Genomic DNA, 11,624 nt, shown 5'->3' with positions numbered 1-11,624 from the left:
GTTGTCAGTGAGGATAGAAACGCTTGTGCTGCTCTGTAGCCTTCTTAACAGGATTATTCTGCTTCTGACAGTGCACTTTCTAATTGTTTAGCCAGCTATATCAAGCTTTTACACCTCTATAATTGGGTTAGGATTGCGACTTGTTGAAAGGTTGATGCACTTCAAGGTTATCGCCCATTTTAGAAGGACACATCCTTGCACTTTTCTCTGCGCAACTCACATAGGCTAAAAAGACATCTGCCCATATTTTAAAAGGTTAGATCTTGATGGGAGAATAGTTACGCAAACGTATAACAGATTTAGGTTGCAAAGAGTATTCCAGTTTGGACTGTATACTTGCAAAGAAGATAGATGGGATAATCCTGTGAGTGATGACTTTACTTAGAAGACATCCTTACATTTTCTATCCACACAATACAGCTGTAAATTTGAATCATGTGCCAGTGCAAAATCATTATAACCCATGACAAACACATCTTCAGATGCAATACAGTTAAATAGAGCAGAAATCTCATTAAAGACAGCTTGAGCTTATAAGTGTCCAACAGTTGTTTTCTTCTGGTATGTGCTAGTTTTTACCTCCATGAAATTAGATTGGATTAAAGATCATAGTTTTGTTTAAATTTAGATTTAATATTTTCTCTCCCTTAACCTAGGTGATCAACAATAGTTTGGACCATTTCAAAATGTTTCGTTCCACAGAAATCAAGTAAGAAACAGGCTATAACAGGCTTGATTTGTGAGTTTTCTTCCGGAAATCCTGGGTGTCCTGCTAATTACCATCTCAGTCAAGTGCAAGACATATTAAAACAGATGAATCAGGGCATGCTAAATGAGGCTAAGATCAGTTGTAATATTGTGTAACACTACTGTGGTATTTCATTATATATTTGCAGTCTATATACAGCTGAATGAATCTAGCACTGGCTTGTTAGTACCCTGCAAACATCAGTGACTTTTAAGTGAGACTATATGGGTGGCTACGTTTATTACTTCAGGCATTTCATGCAACAGTTTTACTTAAGTCATTCTGTCAAACAGCTAAATAAACCCTTTGAAATGGTATTGCTGTGACAAGCATTACTGAGTCACATTGCTGACATTTTGACTCTTCTCCTTCAAGCTGAAGTTATACTTATCACATAAATTTCAACTGTGGCCACAGTGGCTGGTGTACGAGAGTTACACAGTCTTCCTTGTGGTAGAATTAATTTCATTATTCGAGGTAACCTGTGCACACTGTAATGCAGTAAATGCCTCGGCTATTTTTGAGATGTGGACACTTCAGCCTCTCATTCGTGCTTTAGAAATGATTGACCTTGATCCTTTATACCTGTACTGTTTAATGTACCACAGACAGTCTGGCACTGAATATTTAATGATCAGTAAATGAGCAGTCAAGGTGTGAGTGCTGCTCCAAAGCCCTGTTTGTTCTGACTGTGGAAAGAGGCATCTAAATGAGCTCTGAAGACAACTGGAAAACTGGGCAAGCTTCCTCAATGATGCTGCACCACCGACCTGTAGACTTGTAGTGTTTTGATTGATTATGCATGTGCTATATGTCCTCTTTTCTGCAACATTGTTTCCACTCAAGCAGAAGAGGCTGTTCTTCTCATTGTTAGAGTCATTAAAATTCAGAATGTAATAAAGGTCAGCACCACATTTGATGTTTCCCAGTGATATTCATGGTAGTCCAGCAAAGCAATAAACCAGACACCCATTCATCTTCTATTTCCTACCACTTTAACACCATTGTCACCATTGATGTATACCAGTACTTTTCTCTTAAGTAGTGCATAATTTGAATGTGAAATTGCAACGACTTTGAATATCTCATCATTTACAGTGCATAATACCATCAAAATCTTCAGAGAATTTGGATAAATCACTGTGCATAAGGGACTAGAGTGAAAACAGTTTACTGTGTTATCCACAAATGCTGACTAAAGCTCTCTGTGAACAAAACTCATTTAAAATGGACTGAGGCTCAATGAAAAACTGTTCTGTGGTCAAAAAAATTTACATTTCAAATTATTTTCTGAAAATATGAACACCGTGTCCCCCTGACTAAAGAGGAGAGGGTTCATCCAGCTTGTTTTCAGCTCTCAGTTTAAAAGCCTGCATCTGTGATGGGACAGAGGTGCACCAGTGACTAAGAAATTGGCAGCTTGCACATCTGGAATGGCACCATCAGTGCTGAAAGCTATATACAGGTTTATAGGAACATATGCTCCCACCCAGATAAGGTTGTTTTTTAGGGAATGCTTTGCATGTTTCACCAAGACAAGTTGAAACCGGATACTGCATCCATTACAACAGCATGGCTTCATAATAGAAGATTCGAGATGCGCATTGTCCTTCCTACAGTCCAGACATTTCACTAACTGAAAACATTTGGTACATGGTGAAATGAAATGTGTGACAAAGTATGTGACTGTTATGCAGCTATACAGCAGGGCAAACATGACCATGTCCCCACTTGTTAGCAAAATTTTACCAAAATTCAAAATCACCTAGTATATTTGCATGAAATGGTACATTTTTTCATGTTTTTTGATCTTCTACTGTCAATAAAAATGAAGATTAGTGAGGGATTCAGTTCTTATTTACGGTTTTACGCTTTTATAGAATTAGGGTTGTAAAGTGGAGCCTACTTGATGAGAATTACCTGAACTCATAAATCACAAACAGGTAAATACTGCATAGGGAACACAAAGAGAAAAGAGATAAAGAGAATCGATGCAGCGTTCTGAGAAGGAAGGCCTGATTGAGGAAACTTATCAAACAGGATAGAGGGGTAGACAGGGAATAGAGCTTAAGAAAGTGAGAAAGCAGAGGAAAAGAGGAAGCTAGAGTGCAAAGTGGATGAGCATAGGGATGAGAGAGAAAATTATTAAAATAACAGCGTTGAAGCATAACTGCAGTCAAAGCTTGGCTTGGTATCCTTTCTGTCCCCGGGCAATTGGGATTCAGCAGAACAGCTCTCCTCTGTAACAGGATCCACTGTCAGCACATTAACATGCTCATGCGGCAGAGCTCCTTCAGTAAAGTTTTTTTTTAAAGTAGTCAAGTAAGAGTATGCGAGAGAGCAAAAAAAAAAAAAAGATACGTGGGCAGCTGTGGGTGGGCAGCTGGGTGAGTGAATTTATAATGCGTGTAGGAGTATGTGTACAATGTGCATGAACTTTTATGTGTATTCTGCCTTTTATGAGCATGCCTGCCTGTGGTAATCCCTCTGGTCTTCATCCAGCATACTGAGAAGCCAAAAGCAGAGCATCCCAGAAACAGTGAGACGTGGAAAAGTAAAGTTAAAGTGACTTTAAATCTCTTTTTAATCATCTTGTTAAAGTGGACTGCCTAACAAGGTGCAGAAGTAGAGACCTGAAGAGTTGAATTCAGTCTTTTTAACCATCAGGGCTCCTTTCATTCAAATGAAAAACAGTACAAAACTAGCCGAGTTCCTTATTTGATGCTTAGTTTTATGGCAATGTACAAAGTCCAAACAACAGTTGTGAGCAGAACCTAATTACACATCAAATGTAAATTGTGGAATTTTGAATAGTTTGAAATGTTGTGAAAACGTCTGAAGCTCCACCAATAAAACGATTTGTCTGCTATGATGCTGAAGATCATCTCGCTGTAACTGGTTGTCATTACATGTATGTCTACACGGTGGATCTCCGTTTTCTCATCGCCATGATGACAGTGCAACCTGTGTTAAAAATCTGTCAAGTAAGGCTTTAAAGTGAGTGGAAAATGGTTAAGAGTTAGGGTAAGTGTGAGGGTAAGTCTTCTACTTCAGATCGCATTACAGTAGAGGTCCTCACCAGTGTTGGGGTCATTTTTCAAGAAAATGTATGTATTACACATTACTTATTACTTTTTTTTTTTTAAGTAGTGCATTAATTAATTTGTTACACTACTTGATACACTACTTGCTACATTATTTTCACCTTACTCTATGAAATACTTATACAATCTTTCTTTTACTTTTTACTTATGAACACAAAAGCGAAGGTAAAATAAAAAAGAAAAGACACTTTCAAATCAAATCAAATCAAATCACTTTTATTGTCACATCACATGTGCAGGCACACTGGCACAGCACATGCGAGTGAAATTCTTGTGTGCGAGCCCCACAAGCAACAGAGATGTGCAAACACAACAACACAGACAAGTACAACAAGTACAAGTACCTCGGGCTGTGGGTGGCTGTGGGTGGACAATAAACTGGACTGGTCATGCAACACAGAGCACCTGTATAAAAAAGCCCAAAGCCGACTGTACTTCCTCAGGAGGCTGAGGTCTTTTAACATCTGCAGGAAGCTCCTGAGGATGTTTTACCAGTCGGTGGTTGCTGGAGTACTTTTCTATGCTGTGGTGTGCTGGGGGAGCAGCACAGCAAAGAGGGACTCATCCAGGCTGGAGAAACTGATCAGGAAGGCTAGCTCTGTGGTCGGCATGAAGCTGGACACTCTGGTGACAGTGGCAGAGAAAAGGACATTAAAGAAACTGATGGACATTATGAACAATGCTGGGCATCCTCTGCACACGGCCATAAACAATCAGAAGAGTCTGTTCAGTGACAGGTTGCTTCTCCCCAAGACAAGAACTAACAGACTTAAAAACTCCTTTGTCCCACACGCCATCAAACTGTTTAACTCCTCTCTGGAGGGGAGAGGGAGGGGAAACAGGAGGACAAAGGAGGGGGGAACAACTAAGCTGTAGTGCCTCTTCACCTCACTGTACAATACCTTGTGCAATACTTTTTGTAAATAGTCAACAGTGCAATAGACTCAATACTTGAAATGTGCAATTCACTTGTATTTTTATTTTTTATTCCTATTTATTCTATTTATCCCCTTTGTATATTTTATTTATATTTGTCTCTGTATTTATATATGTGTGTGTGTGTGTGTGTGTGTATATATATATATATATATATATAACAATTCTGTAACTGTAACTTCGGTCGTTGCTGTGCTTTTTGGAAGTCAAATTTCCCAGAGGAACCCACCCGAGGGATTAATAAAGTTCTATCTTATCTTATCTTATCTTACACAAACGAGCAAAATACAAGAATGGCCAACCTGAAACTAATAAATATATGTACAATATATAATAGTGTATGCATTTCTGGATGTGTATACTAAATATTTTCCTACGTGTGTGTGTGTGTGTGTGTGTGTGTGTGTGTGTGTGTGTGTGTGTGTGTGTGTGTGTGTATACACATTTTTACAAATTAAATAGTAAAAAAAATAATAATAAAAAAAAATAATAATAATAATAATAATAATAATAAAATATATAAAATATACAGAGTTGAATATGTGCAAAACAAGTGGCATTTATATACAGTGTGGAGTGCATAATGTTGAAATGTCTATACTTTTGTTGCTTATTGAGTCTGGCTGCTGGGGTGGGGTCAGCATGCACTCAGCTTTAACCTCACTCTGGGTTTTGGCTAGTTTTGTGTTAGCATGCTCTCTGTGCAGATGCTTGCAAAGAGTCTTAGTTATCTTAGCAGTATAAAGCTGTTGCTTCTGTCCTGGATGCAGTTTCTACTTTATCATCTCACTCTTGTCCTTCTGTGAAATAAAAATAAAAGTAATGTCAAGTTTGCCACTTATCAAAAAAGCAGTATCACTGTTCCGCAGGGTAATGCCTTACTTTGTAAGGCTTTAATGCCTGTAACACTTTGTAATGCACTGACAGTTAGACCATAGTGTACAAATTTATGATTCACGACCACACGAATGTCAAAAAACATAATGACCAAGCTTCTGCTGCATTTGACCAAATAGAGTATATTTTTACAAACTAGAGAACCAGCTCTTGTCATCAGCTCTTGACAGCGCCATGTGTATGATTTTTTGTTTGTTTGTTTATTCTCAAATCTTTGTTAATTTTCTAAAAAACATTCTAGGCATCTTATTTGTCCTTTTTTTTTAAAAATCCAGATATATGCAAGACTTTGAGTTTTTTTAGTTTTCTTTGAGTTTTTATTTTGTTATTGAAATGTGTTCATAATCTATAGATACCTTTAGGCACACCCTAGTCCTCATACATTATCCAGGTATCGTGTGTTCGTGCTTTTGTTTAGTTTTGGGGGGTTTTTTCTTGTTTTGAGTTTGCTTTTGTTATTCATTTATCCTTTTAGTGTGTAGCAGCCATCCAATCTAGATAAATAGCCAAAACAAGCCGGAGTGCTGTTTTATCCTGCCCCGAAGCAACCATCTTGGATGCTTTCCAGAAGAAAGAGTGAGTCCTGCTAATGTCATCCCTTATTGCTACCCAAGTAAAAATAGATTTTTAGCATGAATCGGTAGCCCAGTTCTAATAACGTCTTATCAGCTGTCACCATTTCACAAAACTCCAGCCTGCTTGGTTGTCCTTTGGCTTTAGTTCTAGCAAACATGAGCGTGCTAATCTGACAAACACAATATATCAGCTAACTAGCATATTAGCATTGTTACTGCGCAAATGTTAGCATGCTAACATCAAGCGCTTTTTCACAGCTGTGTATAAAAGTTTCAACATTGCCCTGCACTGGTGTTTCACAGAGCTTTAGACAATTTTATGATCTTTTTTTATATCATTTATTTCACTGTGGAATGAGACTGTTGGCTCTCCACTGCAGGTAATGTCTGTGCTTTTCTTCCACGGTTCTCCTTTCTTGTTGTTCCTCACTTGTCTGCTGTGGTATTACTTTTAGAGGTATTACTCCTGCTATTATGCCAGTATTTACTAACACATTCTTTTTTTTTTATTTGATTTTATTGATTAGCATTCAAATTCAAATCTCAGTGAAAACAGTGAAAAAAAAACAACAAAAAAAAAAACAGTGAAAACAGAACAAAAATCTACCATAAAGAAAGAAAGCATGAGACAAGGCTAATCAAAAGGTATTGGCTTAAGCATTTGCTTATTACGCCAACCCTTTTCACAAAATATCTTTTTGTATGCAGCTCCTGTACACAGGGCTTGAAGAAAATAATAAAACAAAGCAAAAACCAAACAAACAAACAAACAAACAAAAAATAAAAAACAAAGAAAAAAAAACTTTCCACCTCAATGAATCTAGTAAGAAAAGCTCCCAAGTGAAACTTAACCTCACAGTTTTCTTTTACCCCTTTGGGCAGACACTAAAATATTGTGGCTAAAATGCTCCATGGCTATGTAATGTGCCTTTGAAAGCAAGGTTATATTGATTTAGGCATATTTCATGTGAGAAAATCACAATGTGAGGCTTAACCTCCAAAATAATATTTGGGGGTTGCTAGATTTATTTTTAAAAAGGGTCAAAACTGATATTAATACAATACTGAGTCACTTGTAATTTTTGTTTTGAAGCTGCAAAGTTCCTAGTCTGTTCTGTAGGATATGTGTGAAGGTGGCCTCGCCCACACAAGAAAGGAGATAGGGTGGGAGAACACATGGCAGAGGTCAGTTTTAACAGAGATGTTTACAGCTCTTGGCTGTCCTATGTGTATCCAAACAGATGACTCTGTTTAGACTGCTAACACCCACAGATGTCTAAGTAGCTGACCTTGACTTGTTTCTACTCTTTGTGAACATTGATTACAAAGGTACAGTATGTACTGCTATGAGGATGTCGTATCTCTTGCCATGAAATGTGTGACTATTGACGTTTCTCTCTATTATTGTAGGGTCTTTACGTTACAATATAAAGCTTATTTTGGGGGGAGGGGATAGCCAGGTCATTAGCAATAAAATTATATTTTGTTCCAAAACACTTTTGACAACAAATTTGTTTCTCACACTATATGATTGTGAGAATGTCAGCCATTTATTCTGACTACGCCCTCCACCAGCTGGCTTTTTCTGTTGTTTTTGTTGTCAAACTTCAAACTTTGAAGATCCCCAGACTTTTTCTCTAGTGCCCCCATGAGGTATGGTCTTAACTTGTAATTCTGTTTAGAGATCTACTCCCCATTTAGTCAAAATTATAACTTTAAAGTTGCATTTTTGGTACATTAATTGGTTGGTACTATTTAACACATACTAGCAGGAAAAAGGCAGCACGGTGGCACAGTGGTTAGCACTGGACCTGAGTTTGATTCCACCAGCAGTGTCTTTCTGTGTGGAATTTGCATGTTCTCCCTGTGTTTGCGTGGGTTCTCCCCAGGTACTCCGGCTTCCTCCCACAGTCCAAAGACATGCACTTTGTGGGGATAGGTTAATTGAAAACATTTAAAATCGAAATTGCCCATATGTGAATGTGAGTGCGAATGGTTGTCTGTCCCTGTGTGTTAGACTGGTGACCTGTCCAGGGTGTGCCCCGCCTCTTGCCCTATGACAGCTGGGATAGCTGCGATCCTGAAAAGGATAAGCGGAAGCAAATGGATGGATAGCAGGAAAAAGCCCTAAGCATCAGTACGTTGCCATTAGGAACCTAATATTTGCATCAGCATTAACTTTATGTACTTCTGTACCTAAGCACAGCCTCACAGAGACTTTTTAAATTACTGCATTGGCTTTCTTTGAAATTAAGAAAACTCTGAAGTAAAGCTGCAACAGTGGTGCATTAAAAAATTACAACTAGAAGTCTATGAGATTTCATATTTGCAAAAGTGGATTTCTTAAATGCAAAAAACAGAATAATGCAGCATGTCTTTCCCTCAACTCCCTTCTCTCTTTTTGTTGCTTCTCATCTTTTTCCATGTCATTTTTGGTACATATTGTCCCTGAGGTTGCATGCCTGCACTCTTCTCAGCTGTGTACTGTAAGTGAAGGAAAAACCAAAATAGAAGAGAACAAAATACCCCCCATACCCTGTAGTCTTGTGCTGCAGCCATCATGCAGGAGAGAATACAAGCCACGTCCTGAAAGTCAGGGGAGCCTTCATCCTCCTCCTCCTCATTCTCCTTGCAGACATGGAAGGTCTGTTTCCATGACAACGTGAGAATTAAGGGCGAAAGAGCGCCATCCCAAAATGACATATCGGATTTAGAGGCTAGGTAGAGCATAAATCACTTCTGTGAACGATAGAGGAAACTGATTTGAATTGAATGTGAATCCCATTAAATAAAAAATGACACATTGATCGATTCAGTTTTGTCTGCTTATTATCCTAATTATGTTCCTGTTACAAAGAGTGACATAAGTTTAAAAAAAAGATAATTCAGTCATGATCAACAACACATTCAATGAATCAGTCACTGTATAGCTGAGAGTTTTTGATAACATAGTCTTTATTCTTAAACAATCACTAACTTCATTCTGTTTTTTATATAATCAATGCATATTTTTTGTCATCTCAGAATTCATAATGCATATATGAGCATGTTCCAATGCAGTGAATCATCTGCAAACATAAAAATATTAAAATAATAGTTATTATCTCATACAATCAAAGCCTTTATTAACCCCTTTCACACATCAAGAAACCCACAAAAAAGTGCTTTGCTTTACTGCTTTCTCACATTAGCTTTTTTGACTCCATGTATTCATTCCTGTCTCAGATCCTTTCATTCATCTGTCAAGAGTTGACCTTCAGTACACTTAACTTCATGCATTGCTTTAAGTCCACACATGTGTCATATGCACCAGTATAAACCTCTGTATAAAGATACTTGTATGCTGGTCTTGCCTGCTGACTTTCAGTGTCATGTCTAATATACTGTATGTATCACTGTTATTCAGTAGGTACTGTGGAAGTTGAACTAATCTACTGTTAGCTCTTACAGGTAACTTGCATCAGCTGCGGACCCGGGTCCAAGATGGAAGACTTTCCTAGATCCATAATGATGCCTATGCCACTGTAGTTTGCTGCGTGCAGCTGAATGTGTGCTATTTACTGTACATATCACCAAATTAGCAACCGGTTTCTAACCAGATGTAGGAGAGATGTATGAGCTCTCGCTAAAATACTGATCAAACTATTGCATAAAACATTTTGGACATATGCTCCCAAAAATCTAAAGACATTCCTCTTGGATCCCGCCTCAAACTTAAACCAAACTTACATCAACTTCTACAGTCATGCGATGGTCATGCTTGATCTTAACCGTTTCCCCTTTTCAGCTTTCCTAACTTGGCTAGGCTTAGCTGTACGTCATCTTTAATAATAGTAAAAAAGAAATAACACTATTAACCCCAATCCAAACACCACATTGGTGCCAGTCTTTGTGCAACTAGTGCTGGACAGTGGACATCCAGCCTCTACGTCTGGCCCATTCACTGCACAACTGTAGGACTTCCTGAGTTAGACAAACTAATTGGGGTTTAGAAATAAGCTCAGCAGCGTACACAGCGTATGTGGTGTCCCAGTCAACTCAACTCGTTTATACAGCCCTGTCAATCTGTTGATTTATGAAAGAGAGAGACTTTCCTCCACAATGCAGCAAGTGGCTCATTTCATTGGTCACAAAACCAGTGGGAATAGAGATGGCGTGCGTTACCATTTCAGAAAATCCCACTGAGACGGTAAGACATCCTCCTCGAATCTGGCCAAATCCATATGTACTGGTTCCTCAATGAAACATTTAGCTTCCATTGTGATGGCAAAGTTTGAATGATTGTGACCTTACAATTTTTGAACAAATTTTCAACATGTTAGGTCAGTGATTTATTAAACAGTCAGGCACCCTGTCCACCAGTGTTGAAAAAGTCTCTGGTCATTTCACAACAGAATAATAGAAATAGTAGAACTTTCTGGAAATTAGTCAACACAACCCTTCACGGCCGGGCTTGCCAAAAAAATTGCCACTTCTTTTCTTTCTGCGTAGAAAAACTGCAGAAGTCTTTAATCAAAGGTTATTTCATGTTTAGTCCATATAGTTCAAAAGCACGACTACTGTTACATAGTTATATTTTGAGTTGTTGTTATAGCTAACAGCAGAAAAAGGGGTCTGTGGTTCTCGAGGTGCAAATGCGAAGTGACCGTTTTTGGCCATGGCTCGTAGTGCTGATGTTGGTCATTGCCATCCTCTCAGCTTTTGGAGAGAATATTATTCTTTGTCATTTTTGACAAGTTTGGACATCTCTTTGTTTATAACCTAATGCTCATTTTAAGTGATGAGATAATACAGAAACTGTATCAAAACAGGTTTTCACTCGTTTCCAACTTTTAATGCCTCATACAACTTTCTTTGTCTTTTCTACTGACAAACACACCAACCGTGGAGATGTGTTGTCAGTGTTTTATTGTTTTTGTTTTTTTATTTAGAGACATACTAGACTGCACTCTGTTATATTGCTTGTATCGGTCCCGTCCTGCCACAGCAGGGCAACATATGGAAGTTTGTGTCCTATAGTCACATTAGTCTAACTTACAATACACACCTGAGTAAATTACATCCCACCCTAAGCACTCTGTTTCCATTGAAGTCCAGCAAAGAGAACTATCAATATATTTAGTCTTACCCTCACACCAGTGCAAGTGGTGTGACAGTGCATTCAAGATCAAACTGTGAGAGAAAAAAAACACATAAGGGTAATAAAAAAAGTATTTTGTCTCAAAAACAAAAAGCTAGTAAATAAGATGATCGAGCAACAGATTAGTAATGACGATTATAATGAAGATGGTATAGTTATTATTGACAACAACACAATAAAGCATATGAGAATGCAATAGCATGTAGGAAAAAAATCAATGTATG

The sequence above is a fragment of the Aulonocara sp. 'chitande type north' Nkhata Bay genome, linkage group LG18 (assembly GCF_057382095.1).
Source record: "Aulonocara sp. 'chitande type north' Nkhata Bay isolate Kocher_YH1m ecotype deep benthic linkage group LG18, A_spYH_male_GT1.1, whole genome shotgun sequence".
Taxonomy (NCBI): Eukaryota; Metazoa; Chordata; class Actinopteri; order Cichliformes; family Cichlidae; genus Aulonocara; species Aulonocara sp. 'chitande type north' Nkhata Bay.
This window is presented reverse-complemented; position numbering follows the sequence as displayed.